This window comes from Schistocerca nitens, chromosome 2 (assembly GCF_023898315.1).
Source record: "Schistocerca nitens isolate TAMUIC-IGC-003100 chromosome 2, iqSchNite1.1, whole genome shotgun sequence".
Classification (NCBI taxonomy): domain Eukaryota; kingdom Metazoa; phylum Arthropoda; class Insecta; order Orthoptera; family Acrididae; genus Schistocerca; species Schistocerca nitens.
Window position 1 is genome coordinate 962,898,225 of NC_064615.1, and position 16,979 is coordinate 962,915,203.

The 16,979-nt window shown below is 44.7% G+C and overlaps 1 protein-coding gene across 8 annotated transcripts in view; it reads right to left on the reverse strand.

Moving 5' to 3' along the window:
- The window catches only part of LOC126237282 (stress-activated protein kinase JNK), a 1,031,804-nt gene that overhangs the window by 197,682 nt on the left and 817,143 nt on the right, over window positions 1-16,979 (reverse strand). For 5 of the 8 annotated variants that reach the window (XM_049947220.1, XM_049947222.1, XM_049947219.1 and 2 more), the window contains one exon: window positions 4,784-4,840. The exons of 2 other annotated variants lie outside the window; for them this stretch is intronic. The gene's annotated coding sequence lies outside the window, so the exon portion shown is untranslated. The remainder of the gene's footprint in view (window positions 1-4,783; window positions 4,841-16,979) is intronic. One more of the 8 variants, XM_049947225.1, reaches the window with a different exon arrangement.

The following is a 16,979-nucleotide window of genomic DNA, read 5'->3' on the forward strand; positions in this document are numbered from 1 at the left end:
GTGAAAGTGGAGTGAATTGTGAGCAAGATGATGAAAATGGTGAATTTACAGATTCTCACTGGGATGATGATGTAACTCACTTTGAAGAACTAAATTTACCCTCACTGTTCGACCCAAAACCAACAGTAAACTTTGCTTTGGCAGACAATGAACTTGTGTATTTTGAAAAATTATTTGACGATTCGATGACGCAACAGATCTGCTTTCAAACAAATTTGTATTCCAAACAGAAGAATAGTGCACAGTGGATGGAACTCACAGTTCAGGAACTAAAAGCTTTTCTGGGTATGATCATAGTAATGGGTATTCATCAATTACCTGAAGCAGTCAGTTACTGGAGCTCAGATCTATATCTAAATGTAAATGCAGTATCGAATGTTATGACACTTGCTTGCTATAAGAAAATAATAGAGAACCTTCACTGCAGTGATAATTTGTTTCAGCCAGCAACAAACGATCCTGGTTATGACAAGTTGTACAAAATCAAACCACTTATCTCAGCCCTAAACAAAAACTGTTTCAGAGTATATCACCCTTCTACTTCACTTGCAGTTGATAAGTCAATGGTTGCATTCAAAGGAAGAACAAGCCTGAAACAGTACATGCCCATGAAACCTGTAAAAAGAGGTTACAAAATTTGGTGCCTTGAGATGCAAACACAAGTTTTATTTAAAATTTGATGTCTACACAGGTGAATCTGCTGCCAGTAGAGGGAAATTCAAAGATTGCCAATTGTGTGAAAGAGTGGTGCTGGAACTCTGTAAACCATTTCTTAATTCCAATAGAACTGTGGTTTTTGATAATTTCTTTTCAAAATTTAGACTAATGAAGGAACTGAGAAAACGGGGGCTGTATAGCTGTGGTACCGTCAAAGGAAACAGAAAAGGCCTACCTCCATTTTTGGCGAGTAAATTACCAAGTCTAAACCGTGGAGAGTTTACATTTGCTGTCAAATCTGGTGTTGCTGCTGTTAAGTGACAAGACAGCAAAGCAGTCTGTCTCCTTTCCACTGCACATAATCCTAAAGATGTTGTATTCATCAAAAGAAAACTGAAAGATGGATCCACAATCAGCATTTCATGTCCTGAAGTAGTAAATGTTTATAATAGTACTGTGGGTGGAGTAGATCATTTTGACCATCTACGAGTAAGGTATATAGTTGGCAGGCGATCAGTAAAATGGTGGCACCGACTATTTTATTTTTTTGTTGACTTAGCCATCGTCAACTCTTATGTACTACACTGCTGGCCACCGTAAATGCAACACCCTGAAGGAAGCATCCGAATCAAGTGAAATTTACACCATGGGTTTGCAGCGATGAGATATGCAACTGATTAGAATTTCAGCGCAGACGCACATCACGCGCGCCTGTGGCGCCACCTCATAGCGCCATTTAAGGCTTGGCGATTTCGACGAGTGTACGTTCGGCACGTGTGTTTACCTTGTGGTTGTTTCACAAGACGATCAGTTATGCCTCGTAGACAACAGCGAACATCTTTTGATCAAGTATCCGAGTTCGACAGAGGAAGGATAGTGGCTTACCGAGATTGTGGATTATCATACAGAGAAATCGCTAGTCGTGTTGGACGAAACCAAACAACTGTAATGCGGATATGTGACCGTTGGATGCAGGAGGGTACGACGGACCGACGTGGTCGATCGCATTCACCTCGGTGCACCACTGCACGTGCTGATAGGCAAATTGTGCGCATGGCAATGACGGATCGCTCAGTGACATCCCGAACCATAGCACAGCACATTGCGTCTGTAACGCATCATCCAGTGTCTGCGCGTACCATTCGACGCCGTTTACCGCAGAGTGGTCTGTCGGCAAGACGTCCATTGCTTCGTCTACCATTGACGCAGAACCACAGACGTCTCCGTCGCCAATGGTGTGATGACAGACGGATGTGGACGGCAGAATGGAATGACGTCTTTACAGACGAGGCACGCTTCTGTCTGCAGCACCACGAGGGTCGGATTCGAGTGTGGAGACACCGTGGAGAGAGGATGCTGGACAGCTGCATTATGCACCGCCACACTGGTCTTGCATCGGGTATTATGTTGTGGGGCGGTATTGGATATTACTCTCGCACGCCTCTTGTACGCATTGCCGGTACTTTAAATAGCCGGCGCTACATATCCGAGGTGCTGGAGCCAGTTGTCCTTCCTTACCTTCAGGGCTCGGCCACAGCCATATTTCAACAGGATAATGCGCGAGCACACGTGGCACGCATTGTCCAAAGGTTCTTCGTCAATAACCAGACTGAATTGCTTCCCTGGCCGGCTCGCTCTCCGGATCTTTCGCCGATAGAAAACATGTGGTCCATGGTTGCTCAACGAGTGACACAGATTACATCCCCAGCTGCCACACCAGATGATCTTTGGCAACGTGTGGAAGCTGCTTGGGCTGCTGTACCCCAGGAACACATCCAACGTCTCTTTGACTCAATGCCGAGACGTGTGGCAGCGGTGATCTCCAACAATGGCGGCTACTCTGGCTACTGATTCTGGCAGGAACCACATGTCACAGACGTCTGTAAACGTAATCATTTGATACTTGGTCAACATGTTATCTACAAAATAAATCTTGTTGTGCTACCTCTTGTCTTTCTTGGTGTTGCATTTACGGTGGCCAGCAGTGTAATTCGACTGCCAAGACGAAACGCAAACCATCTGTCATTTCGAATGAGACTAGCAAGGCAGTTGATAAATGGATTTTCATCAAGAATGAAGAAGGGCCCATCACCTGCTTTCTGTTCTAGCAAAAGAGGTGTCACTGCAGTGCCACAGGAAGTAAGGCTTATGAATGTCGGGTCTCATATTCCCAAGCAGCAAAAGATCAGGAGGCGGTGTAGGTTTTGCAGCACAAAAGACACTGAAAAACGAACAAAATATGTTTGTTCATCCTGTAATGTGCCACTTTGTATTTCACCTTGTTTTCCAAATTTTAACGCAATGTAAGTAATATTGACTAAGTAGCAAAATGTATTTTTTGTTGGAAATAATTAAGTATACTACCACATGTTTGCATATTGGCAAAAATTAGTTACATTTAATTTCCAATACATTAATGTTAAATACTGGTGCAAATAAGCCTTGTTCATAAATTTTACACTAATTTGAAGTAACTTCATTGTGAGAAAAATCGGTTCCAGAAATGATCAGTGGGACGTGTACATCCCACTTTTTTTATTTTTAGAAAATGATTCAAATTAAAAATTATTCAAAGGCATATCTGTAATTCTGACCCAAATAAGACTCTATAACAGCCGAGGTACCTTAATAAATTCTAAAAAATGAGTAAAAACCGTTGAAGGGTTAAACACATGGCGTGTAGTGTCAAACTTTTTCGAGTCTGGTGAATCAGGACAGTGTCGGTTGGTGACTCATAGTGGGTGTAAAAGGTATAAATTCCGGGACACGAATGTGGCGTGGGTGGGCGGAGGTTACAAGAGGCGGGTGGTGGTGGTGGTGGTGGTGGAGAGAGTACTGTACTAGACGCATTTGTGCGAGGTAGCAGTCAGTTTCGCTACGTTGGTAATGTATTTGTCGCAAGAAATGATTAATTCAGGACTTGAACATTCCTTGGCGGTGGGGCTGGGGGAAGGTCTTGATATTTGGTACATGATGGATGGGCTACCGGCGGTACTTAAAAACTTTTGGAAGGACCTCGCGCTTGGAGCGATGCTAGGCTCCATACGCTACTTCAGAAGTTCAGTTAAGCCCGGCTGATCATACGAATTGCTACAAGCTGTCCATATGCCTGATGATAACAAACAGTTAACTGAACTTTAAATCTAACGTGTGTCGATTAGCGTAATTTGAAATCAGCGTTACATCACTATTATTTAGGAACGTGTGCATATGCTTTCGATAAAAAAAATTCAGGAACAGAATACGACACCGCACAGATTACCCGCTGTGACAAAGATGAGCCACAAACATCAAATAGTTATTCGTCGATCGCGTTCCACACCCTGGGTAAAAACATCGACATTAATAACAAAAACTATTTCTTGAAATACCAGATATGAGCTAAAACGTCGCAGGTCACTCAAAGATCTACTGCTGCTTATAATCCCTTTTAAGGAATGTCAGCATGCTATGACAACTGCAGAAACTCTAAACGCCCCCCCTGTCTGTAGAAAGACGTCCTCTATTATGGAAAGCACGCTCTGCCTGTCCTCGACTGAGAGGCCGCTGTCGATATATAAAACTGTTTCCTAATTTCGTCTCCGACTGAGGAAGCCATCTTCGGTGGTAAATTGCCCATAGCAGAAGAAATATCAATCAGTCGTTTTATACAGTGTGGTTCAGAAATCCTACCACACAGTTACAGTGGTTGTAAAGGGTACTCATGACAGCAATATTTAATAATAAATCCATGACCGAAAACGTGTCGTTTGCAAGATAAACGACTTCAGAACTTAACAGACGTTAATATCAACAGACAAAAGTAAAACCAGAAGCCTGTTGTTCATTAGAGTCTAGATTTAATAGCGCAATAGCTTCAAGTCTACGAAGTCAGGTAATGTAATGACATAAAGAAGGATAATGCGGACGAGTGCTTAAATGGAGTTCACACAGAGAGAGAGACAGACAGAGAGAGACAGACAGACTACGCTATCACAGGAAGAGGGAACGGCGTGGCTTATCGCCGACTGCACTCCAGCGTGACGTAATTACGGGCTGGAGAGGATCGCGGAGGGCGTGGCGCACAGAGCACACACAGAGGACACACACAGACACAGCAGAGGCGGTGGCGGCAGCGGCGGCTTACCATAAAGGTTTCATGCTTATCGAGACAGCGCCCACCTCGCAGTCGTTTCCGCTGCACCTGGGGACACAAACAGCAACGGCATCAGCTCAGGTCCTCCTCCCATGCACCATACCCCCCCCCCCCCCCAAATTGCCTCGGACGATCTTCGCATTTCGAAAGGCGTCCGCAGAGGCTACAGGAATTATTTGCAAGTGCGTAACCACACTCACTCGCAGAAGCTGAGTGTTCAGGATAAACCGCCACGTAGTTTGTCAGGCTGATAATCTGTACATAACGAAAAATCTGAATTCGTGGTCTCTGGAAGAAGCGCTATGTGCTAGGTATAGAAAGATACCATTCTGTCAGGTAAGAACTGCATTAATATTATGTTATAATTTAAATACAGTGAACATTGTTTATCCGAGACACAGATCACTTGCTTGCCTACAAGATCCACGGCACCGTAGTAGGCAAAAGCGTGTGGGCTGATGCAATGTCTCCATACACCACAGTGTTATCATCAAACATCAAATGTTCCACCCCTTCTCTGATGTCCACTGCCCCTACCGCTCAGAACTTCAGTATGTGTGTCTGTAATTTCTGTTTATTGTTGTACTTGTCATGAACGAATATAACGCACGTTTCCTTTCTACATGGTAATTTCTAAATTTTGAACTACATATTAGATGTAATTTGTAAGACAGGATATGATGGCCCTAATCTTTGCGTGATAGGTACATAAAAACGCCCTACCAAAATGACATTTTCCTGGTGGCGATGGTACAGGTCCGAATTTTTTTTCCTCTTTATGTACTTGTTTGATACTATTTATACAGTACTCGAATTAGGCTTATATCTTCCACGATTATGATAACGATACTGATATATTGTGTGTGTGTGTGTGTGTGTGTGTGTGTGGTCTTTAAAAATTGAGAGCAGAACCATATTGCAACAATGAAAATGTGAAAATAGTAATAATTATTAATAACAATAATAGTAATAGTGAACACGAAACCCCGCGAACAGGCCTTAAAACCAAGTTATTGTCGACCGACCGCCGTGTCATCCTCACCCATTCCTTTTTCGGGTGCGGTACAGAGGGTCATGGGTTCACCACCTCGCACTTGCGGCCGTTGTCGACTTGAGGCGCTACCTCTCGATTGGCATCACGAGGCTGAGCTGAGTACATCCCGCTCCAGTCCTCCCACCAATGAAAAATCCCTGGCAGTAGCGGAAATCCAAACCGTGATCCGCGCATGAGAGAGTGATGCGTTGACCACTCAGCTACGGAGACGGATCACAACAGCAATAACAATAATAATAAATACTTCTTGGATAGTCCTTCCTCCTGAGATGAGCGTTAAGGGTGTTTAATGGACACTTGGAGTGCTTGGGTTCGGTTGACCCCCTCCCCGATATTCCTTGGTAGGCTTACTGGAGTGGACTGCACTTAGCCTCATGAGAGCTGCTTCAACGAGAATGAGGGGCACGGGTTTAGAAAAGCCGATATTAACTGATGAGAGCGCAGTGTGAGAACCGTACAAGTGAATCGAGGAACTTGTGGGACACCTTTAGCTGACAAGCGCTGGCTATCGTAAAATTCGGCTAAAGCGAAGGAGGGGAAAAAACTGAAAATAACGAAAAGAAGCGTCTGTTGCGGCGGTAATCGTTGCAGAGACGACGCTAGAAACTTTTTTTAGCACCGGAAAAGGAAAAAAAGAGGCAATTAGAAGGACGCTGGTATCAGGTAAACAAGGCAGCTTCTCTAACAGAGGGTCGGAACAGGACTGTTCCTATTTAGTCCGGAAACGGAGTAGACTCTTAGGAGCAGTAAGAATTTGTCGCCAGGGCGACGGCAGCCATACACGCAGCTGGTAACGGGCCGGGACATTCTGCGCGTTAATAAGTAAATACGGAGGGCGGTGTTAATTAAGACCGTCCTGGATGGGCGCAGTGCCGTTTCATTAGGCGGCGCTCCGGTCTCGCACCGAGCTGCGGAGAATATGGGAAAAGTTGGCGGCCGGCTGGGCTGGGCTTGGCTCGGCTCGCTCAAACACTTGTGCGGCCGCATAAAAGGGGCCCCGTAATTCCGCGTTGCGGCCCACGAGAGCTAAATAAACCGAATATGTCCGCATTGCTACGGCAAACACAATACCGCGCTGTGCTGCTGCAGACTGACCGGCGTGGTGCCACGAGCTCTGTAACAGAAACCACTGCGGAAGATTGGGGGGGGGGGGGGGGCACACACATTCCCACCGTGCTAGAAAAAAAATTAATTGAATTAAAATGAACTTTACACGGAGACACAGTCACTAAAGTTAGACTCCGCAATAACAGACTAACTTCACCACTAGGTAACCACGTTAATGGAAGCGACAGAAGAGTAGGGAATCACATTTGTACGCATGGAACCACTTAGGTTGTAGTTGTAGCCGATTTTTCGTTATGCCCTACTTATATATAGTGTACCTACGCGATGAGTAGTCACAGAGTTTTAATTATCACCTCGAAAACAAAACAAGCTGTTACCATAAAACATGCCTCTTCTACACACATTTCAACGCGAGCCGTGCGAGGTAGCCGGTTGTGCTAAGGGGAAAATTTCGGACTTGTTATTATAACCATAAGAGTGGGACCATTTCAAGGTCTAATACTGTTATATTAAGTAAGGTACAGCAGCAAGCCTAATTCTGTGTGTTTCAATTTTCGAGTCGTATTTATCAAGAACTCTTGTCGATTACCTGTATTTTGGGGCTTTGGTGTTTCGGCTCTAGTTGGTTTGATTTCAGATATCCTGGCCTGAGTTAGCACCTTGCGGTTTTATTTCTCTAGTCACTCCTGCTCGTGTTGTTGTTGTTGTTGTTACTGGTATGATTGTCTACGGTTTTGTGCCTCCCTTTTTATTGTAAAGCTATATTACTTAGAAGGGCAAAAATTTTAACGTTATGCTAGATATTAAGTTAATGTGTATTTGTGGATTTACCATTTTGTTTTACGTTTAAACATGCATCCTGATTTACGGAATTCCGTTGGTAATATATGTGATTAAAACTATTTGAGTGTTTATATCCCCACAAACCCCAGCAACGTTCCCCTTCCAAAGTCCCTCCACCTTGTCTGTACTTTGCAAGTCACCTTACGTTTCACTGCTTCTGGTATCACTACAATTTCCCGACTTCCCTCTTCTATTCAAAAAAAGTATCGGTAAGCCTCCATACGACCATCAGTAGCTTGTTATCAGCATAGGATTCGTGTGAATTTTTATTTTATTTATTATTGACGTGTCTGATGTAATTTCATTAACTGACCCGCTTCAAGACCACGCATATCTGCTCCTACAGAACTAGATTTGTAAAATAATTTTTTTAAGAAAACCTTATTTACAAGACATCACCCTGAATGCAGCAATTACAGATGTAGATCACTTGATTTAATGCAGATAGGTACGGGAAATGTTCGTGTGATGTTGGAATAATGGTATGATGTTTGAGTCTGTCGCGTTAATTAATCTTAGATTACTAAACCCACATAAAATTTCCGATTGCAGTTGATACGAGTTCGAGCTTCCCGCCAATCTGGTACTCTCAGTACAGGGTGTAAAGCAGAATATTTTGTACTTGTTTTGTATGTGACGTACCACTGGAGAGTTTGTAACTATCTCGGCGTGACGCCGCAATATGACATGAATTGGAAAGAGTGCGCAAGGTCTGTTCTAGGGTAGGCGAATGGCCGACTACGGTTTATTGTGAGAGGTCCCATGTTCCATATGTAACGCTGTTGCTATCCACTCTAGAGAACGGCTTGAACGTTTTGGGTGACCACAATTTCAGACTAAAGGAAGACATGGTAGCAAGTCACAGTCGCGTTGGCAGATTTGTGAGTGGTGGACTCGACCCGTCCGACGGTGTTAGGGACGCCCTCCAAGAGAGATGGCAATGCCCAGCCACAAGATTACCTTCTTTCTGCAAAATGCTACTTGAGGAAGTTTAGCACTGCGTCGAACTGCAGAACGATTTTACCGCCTCCAACGTTACCTCGCGGAAGTACCTGTTTGTCCGCCTCCCCAGCCGAGTGGTCAGCACGGCAGAACGCCTTGCGAAAGACGGGGTCAGAGATTTTCTCCGCTCGGGGACTGGTTGTTGTCTTCATATCATATCATCCTCCCGGGTCAGAAGTGTTTTCATGAACCACAATAAGATCTCTAAATGGACGAAAGTGAGCTAGTGGGAGCCAATAACGGTCTCTTTAAAATGATGTCCTTAGGTTAGTTAGGTTTAAGTAGTTCTCAGTTCTAGGGGACTGATGACCTCAGAAGTTAAGTCCCATAGTGCTCAGAGCCATTTGAACCACAATTCGGTCTTTGAAGATTCGTCCTTCTTAAGTCAACGAAATGCTTCCAAAACTTTTAATACTTGAGCTGATGTTGGATACACACTTTTCTCGGAATAATGAATCACGTATTTGAATATATCGTTTAAAAGTAATTCGTCCAAAAATTGGTGACAAGAATACCAATATAAAATACTGTATACCTGTTACAACCAGACCAGCAATCACCATTCAGTTGGCTAGTGATGATTCATACGGAAGTTTTATGTACTCCCCTGAAGTGCCTTCTCATCAACATACCTCATGGCACGAGGCGTTTGCAGCGCTTTGGTGGAAGGACTTGAGGAATTTATTGAAGTAGTTTAACGTAATACTCAAACCTTTATGTTAATATTTTACTGTATTTCGCCAGTACAGCGATAGAACAATGAATATGATGTGATACATCTACAACGTGAGTTATATCATGTGAAAAGTAATGAGTACAAATACCATAATGAAAAACAACGAGCAAGTTGCTACCGTGAACACACGTGCTGAAGCTTCAAACAATTTGGGAAGTGTATAATAAAATTATATATCACTACTGAATATTTTCCACTATGATGTTAGCAACGAGTATGCGCTTTTTCAGGTTCCAGTCTTTGTATACAGGGTATAGGCAAAATAATGTGAACCCATGTACGTACTTCGGAATGGTTTATTAATAAGGGATTGGATCCTATTTGCCCGTAATGCAGATGCGATTCTTCTTGAAATACTGGCATATAATGATTGTACAGTCTCGAGTTGAATTTTATGCCACCCTTCGATCAGAATCTCTTCTACCTCCTGTAGTGACGAGGGAGGTGGAAATCTGATCCCGAGTCTGCACTCCAATACCGCCCACAAGGATTCGATAATATTCATGTCTGGGGACTTTGATGGCCAGGGAAGACGCTGCAGTTCAGTTGCATGCTCCTCATACCACGTTAATAATGTCCAGGCTGAGTGAATGGGTGAATTATCGTCCTGAAATACTGAATCATTGTTGGAGAACAACATCTGAATCACGGGGTGCACCTGACCACCTAAAATGTTCATACAATCGTAGGCTGTAACACGGCCTCTGAGAGTAATGATGGGCCAGCAGAATGCCATGATATGGCTGCCCGCACCATCACACTTCCACCTCCATGCTTAACTGTTGGAATCAGGCAATCAGGATTGTAGGCTTCTTTTGGAGTTCTCCAAATGTAAACCCGGCCCGATGTTGGAAATAGCGAAAACGTTGACTCGTCGGACCTTACGACGTGTTTCTACTGGTCAGCCGTCCAGGATTTATGCTCCTGACACCATATTTCCGCTTCTTTGCGTTGGTTGTCGTCACTAATGGTTTCGGTATAGCAGTTCGTCCATGAATATTCGCTTTATGGAGTTCTCGACAAACAGTGTCGATAGATACGGGGTCACGAAGATAGCTATTGAGCTCTGCAGTCACTTTAGCCGCTGTAGTTTTGTGTTGTTTTGGCACAATTCGTGTTAGCGTACGACGATCTCTATCATTTAGTCTTGATTTGTCCCCACTTTTCCGTTTACACGATGATGTCTCTTCATGTTTTGTGCAGGGTGTCATGACTGCTGAAACAGTTACTCTTGAAACATTCAGTAAGTTGGCTGTCTTGGTTACTGATGCTCCAGCTAATAGGGCCCCCACAATTTGCCCTCTTTGGAACTCTTGCATCTGCACGTCGACCTCGGCCTCTGAATGCAAATAAAAAGTATGCACTACCCGTAACCAACCTGCACTGATGCCTAGTCCGTACTGAACACGCACAGTCGAGCGCTACAACTGCCTTACCTTCGCTGTTGACGATCAGCGCAACACGTGCCCTACCTGTGCTGTTGACCGTCAAACACAACCATCCCATTACCACCACTGTTCATATTATTTTGCCTATTCCCTGTGTATCACTTTTTGTTTTCCACAGAGCTCACCTTAGATGTACGTATCACATTTATAAAATTCATCTCGTTTTCCTACTTATACATTCCTGTAGATAAGAAATAAATCGAATGCCTTCAAGTACGCGAACCGTTTTTGGTACAGAAATGAAATAATATTGTTCAGACTCTCAGTTTACGTAACTTGGCCCTCTAGCGCTGTCGACGTGCTGAAGAGGAAGCATGGCTGAGGGAGAGAGGGAAGCATTTACAATCAAAGACAGAGGCAGATGAGGCTGAGGCATACGAAATACCACACTACCGTTGGTGAACAACACTGGCAACACCTCGGCAACTACATGCACCAGCCTGTTCCACCAGCAACACTAACCGGTCATTATGCAATATTTCCGTGTACTGTTGCAGCAATCTTGACGGCAACACTACTGCTGCCACACATTGCGGTAAAATGTGGACAGTCTAAACGTATCTTGAGGACAGGATGTGGGAGACAAGACTCGTAAAGAGGCATACAAGCAATCGCTTTCACCACGCTTAATTTCCTACAGGAATAGGTAAGGGAATAACAATAACAAAATGAATTAATGCTGGTTTTCTTGGGAGCTCGCCGCATTACAAAACTTTATGAGTCTCTGTGAAGACAACCCCCCCTCCCCGGATTACAGCAGTCATAGTTTTCGTACTGCAGGCACACTAGCAATACGAACATGTTGTTAATGGCAGATACCTATCTCCGTCAAGCTTGACATTCCGAACTCTACCACGAAGCTAGGATCGGCAGCACGCATGGTGGGATGTTACGACCCCTGACCCCTGCCCTACTGCAAGGAAGACCGCTGCCCCAACTTTTTTACTTCCTTTAATTCTCTGGGCGAACCGGCGCCGATCGCCATCATTAAGGCGAGACAAATGAAGAAGTGGAGGAACGGAGGCGCGATTAGAGAAAGCCCGGAGGAAGCGGATTATGCAGCACGTGAATCGATATGGCGGCCGTGACGTCAGCAGCGGCGGCGGCGCGTCCGCGCCCCGGCCGGTCGATGCGGCCTTGAACTACCCCACTACCGCCTCCGCCGCGCCTCAGCCGACGCCGACGCCGCCCGGTGCGCCAATATTTTTAGCACTGGACAGCGGCGCGAGGTTATTAGTGAATGGGCCGATAACATCGCGCCCGCTATTAGCAGCTACTGTGCACTTCGGCGAGGCCCGACGAGGCATATATCTCAGTTTACAACCAGCGTCTTTGCATCACGGCACATGTACTTCTCCTACGCTAATGTGTCTCCTATACGTCCAATACATATACAACCACGAACTTTGCATTCTGCAAGCCATAATACGACATATGGTGGAGTGTAAATGGCATGCCGGCCGCGGTGGCCGAGCGGTTCTAGGCACTTCAGTCTGGAACCGCGCGACTGCTACGGTCGCAGGTTCGAATCCTGCCTCGGGCATGGATGTGTGTGATGTCCTTAGGTTAGTTAGATTTAAGTAGTTCTGAGTTCTAGGGGGACTGATGACCCCAGAAGTCCCATAGTGCTCAGAGCCATTTGAACCATTTTGTAAATGGCATACCACAATCACATTCTCCCCACTCCTGTTACACAATGTTCAACAGGACGAATGCTAGTACCCTCCTAATCTGAACTAAACTCGCCCATCTAAAACTGATGAGTATAGTCTGGGTAATTTGCGGTAGTTTTTCACGCACCTCAATGCTCGTGACGTCATATCTCCTGAACTATGTGCCGTACGATGATCTAAATTTGCAGACATATTCAGTTGAATATGTGGATACTATCTGCGAAATGTGTTGGTAATAGAGTTAGTAGTACAGAAGCAATAAATTAAAACATTGTGCCTGATGCGTAAGTTTTACTCCACGGAGGGTAAAAATATAGTAAGCGATAAACTTCCTTCCTTTCATTATTTTGTGGGACTGTTAACGAAAAGAAATTCCATAAAGGTTTCAAATTATGTGTCAAGTTTGCTGGCAGTCGCCAAGTATCCCATTCTCAAATACTGGATGCATATAAGCTGTTAATTTGTCCGCTGTGAGTTACATACATTGCCTCAAGACACATACACCGTTTCCGACTTTAATATTAGACTAACTGTGTGGTTTAACGTAAATCTTTTCCGCTTACTGTACAGCACTTCGTACAGCCGCTTGTGTAACGAAGGTAGAAGTAAAGCAGCATTCTCAGTGTAGTTGTATAGAGCGCGCTGTGTCTCCTGGTCGTGAACGCACAATATCGCTTTGCATGCATCGTTCAGGATATCAACAGGCCACCCAGATCAAGCTACAACCGTGTGCACGTCGACATTTTACGGCAAGATGGGTTCGTAGCATGGGAATTTACCCTCTGAATTTCCGTACACGACAGTGACGACGTCATTCTAACATTAAGTCCCTTTCGTGAGACACAAAACACGCATGATTCATAGTAGTCGCACGGGGCAACTAAGACACCTGATCGCCGCTACCTACCAATTTGTAATGTTTAACTCTTGTTGGCGTAACGTAGTCGTTAATTCTGTGACTTACACTAAACTACTTTTTTTTACTACTGGTCTAGATGCCTCAGTGGCACGATTTCCAGGCCCCAACACAAATCTACAAAATCAAACTTAAAGCAGACCACAAATCTAATATGCAACATATGTTGCCATTATTTAAATAAATTAACCACATATAGATGTTAGTACAATGTATAAGGAAAGAGATCACAGATATCAAGATGGTAAACTGAAACACATGGCATACAAACATTCGTCACAGAACTGTCGTATACCCATTAACTGCTTTACTAAAAACTGCTTAAAATACAATGCTATACGATATAAAGTAAAATTTCTCATACCATAGTAACCAGAAAAGCTCTCACTGAAAGACAAAAAAAAGAACGCTGAGTCATGTTGTACAAACAATGGTGTCACATACAGTGGTCGTGGTGTAACGACACGTCCGAGCCGGCCAGTGTGGCCGAGCGGTTCTAGGTGCTTCAGTCTGGAACCGCGCAACCGCTACGGTCGCAGGTTCGAATCCTGCCTCGGGCATGGATGTGTGTGATGATGTCCTTAGGTTAGTTAGGTTTAAGTAGTTCTAAGTTCTAGGGGACTGATGACCTCAGATGTTAAGTCTCATAGTGTTCAGAGCCATTTGAACCATTAAACTGTGAATGTATAGCGTTGCAGTCTGAAGACAATAAGTTCTAATGCCAACTGACTGGTCGTTTCAGATTTGGTTTAGCCTTCCTCCAGGAGGCAGAAATAACCGAACTGAATGACCTGCGGTATCAGCCAGCATGAGTCAGACTGAGCTCACTTGAGACCTGCAGTGTTCGTAGCCGGTACTCCATTGGCAGACGTTGCAAGAGAGGCGTTTTACATCACGAAGAGGTTCACTATTGAGATTTCGAGAAAGCACTTTCCGGGAAGAGTTGGGAACATAGTAGTTCCTCTCACATACATCGCGTAACGACGACGACGAGAAAATTCGAGAAATCAGAGTCAATACAGAGGCTTATCGACAATTATGCTTCGCACGTGCCGTTCGTGAGTGGAACAGGTTGGTTAAAATGGCTCTGAGCACTATGGGACGTAACTTCTGAGGACATCAGTCCCCTAGAACGTAGAATTACTTAAACCTAACTAACCTAAGGACATCACACACATCCATGTCCGAGTCAGGATTCGAACCTGCGACCGACGCGGTCGCGCGGTTCCAGACTGAAGCGCCTAGAACCGCTCGGCCACACCGGCCGGCAGTGGAACAGGGTACAGCGGATAAATTAGTAGTTCCAGAACTAACACATCAGGTGGCTTGCTGAGTATGGTGTGTGTGTGTGTGTGTGTGTGTGTGTGTGTGTATGTATGTGTGTGTGTGTGTGTGTGTGTCCGTACTGAACTGGGGACCTAGAAACGACGGAGAGGCTTCGCCCCGCCGTAGCCCTCAGTCGTTCACAGCAGGCCACAGCGGTCCACCCACCCTACCCCCGCACCACGTAGAACCCAGGGTTATTGTGCGATTCAGCTCCCCAGTGGAACCCCCCCCCCCCCTCCCCCCTGGGAACGTCACATACCAGACAAGTGTAACCCCGAATGTATGCGTGGTAGAGTAATTATGGTGCACGCGTACGTGGAGACAGTGTCTGCGCAGCAATCGCCGACATAGTGTAACTGAGGCGGAACAAGGGGAACCAGCCCGCATTCGCCGAAGCAGATGGAAAACCGCTTTAAAAACCATCCATAGGCTGGCCGGCACACCGGTCGTCGACACTAGACCCATGCATGTTACGATGCAGCAGGAGGAGCAACGGGGTACTGAATGTTACCAGAATCAGATTTTTATTCCAAAGACGAGCAGGTTTCGAGCAGATATAGCCTTTATCGTCGATAGGGTTTGGTTTTTATCTCACAGTAACGTTACTCATGTTTTGTAAGGGCTGTTTATTTATTCCCTAATCCTCTTGAATCTAAGCCCACACACATACGTATAGATGCAAGGTATGAAAAAGAAAATGAGCAGTTTGTACGGGAAGTCCAGGACCATTGGCAAAACGTTGCTTTGTCTCCACGACGAGGCTAACACAGCACAACGCGGCTGAAACCACGATGTGCTGGCAGTCTTCAGTTTCACATTTCGCCCACTTCCCGGATGTTCCAGGTAAACGTAACAAGCGTAGTAACGCCGTGCTCTGTTTTCCAAATCACAGAACATATATACTATAAAGAGAGATTCAAAGGATTGCTCACAACTTCAAGGAGCTGCCATAGGAGTCTAAATACAGCAACTTTGGGATAGGAACTTCCACTCTTGGAAGTAATCGTGAGCCAGTATACCAGGAGTACCAGGAGTTGGTTCGGGAGGGGAGGTCCAAATGCATGACCACTTCGCTCCCCTAATCTCTAATCTGACGGCGCTATTTTTTTTTTTAGTGCGTACCAAAAACTTTGTGTACTTTAACCACTTTACGACAAAGAAACACTTCTCATCAAGTCACTTGCAGCGTCTGGTATAGTGCACCAGAATTTTATACGGAGAAGTTATGTCTGTATTAAATGTGGTGGTCGTCATTTTGAACACATTCCGTTATGTACAACATTGTTGAGTAAACAGTACATTTCTAAGGCATTGAGTGTCCTTACTCCTTACATTCCAAAGATTTCACGGGCTCAGGTTTACCTCCAAGACTGTAAATACCTATTTCAAAGTCCTTGTATTCAGATTCCTCTTTGAGCTCCAAGTTGCGCGCAATCTCTTGAATCATCCTATGTATCTTTCCACTTTTTTTTAACCGTAATGGATAATAAAGACAGTACTAATCACACAGCAAAATAGTATATTATTTGCATATTAGCGTCTGTCAAAAAGCTCGTTTCAATCTCTCGAATCTTTTATGAAATATTGAGGGTGAGTATACGTAAAATAGTGTATTCTGATTCCAAATATGGTGTATACAGGTATATGGTTCCTCAGAATCATTTAATGGCGGCCTGTACAGTGATGCGAATGCGCAAAGTGTGAGCAGATATGACCCGGACGTCTCTTAAATCCTGCAGGGGATTACGGACTGTGAGGTCAGCAGGAATCGACAAACGTCATATCTGCATGACTGAGGAACGCTGCAGAGCTTTATCTCGTGTGTTGACACTACGCTGCTGTACAATTGTCTGTGACAACTCCCAGGCATCTGCAGTGCTGCACGGCACTGGGTATTACTTTGTGCAGTAAATCGTTGACGTCAACCGAAAAACGCCTGCAACTGCTGTGAACTTTGTAGCACATTGGTGACGGGCAGAATGGCAACAGTGAGGAGAGACCACACACTTGTTGTTCTTTCGTGTCTGACAGCAACTGGGGCTAACTGATGGCCGAGCACTTTACACACGCTACAGATATGATCGCTTTTCCCAGACTGGATTATCGACAGTCATACCATTC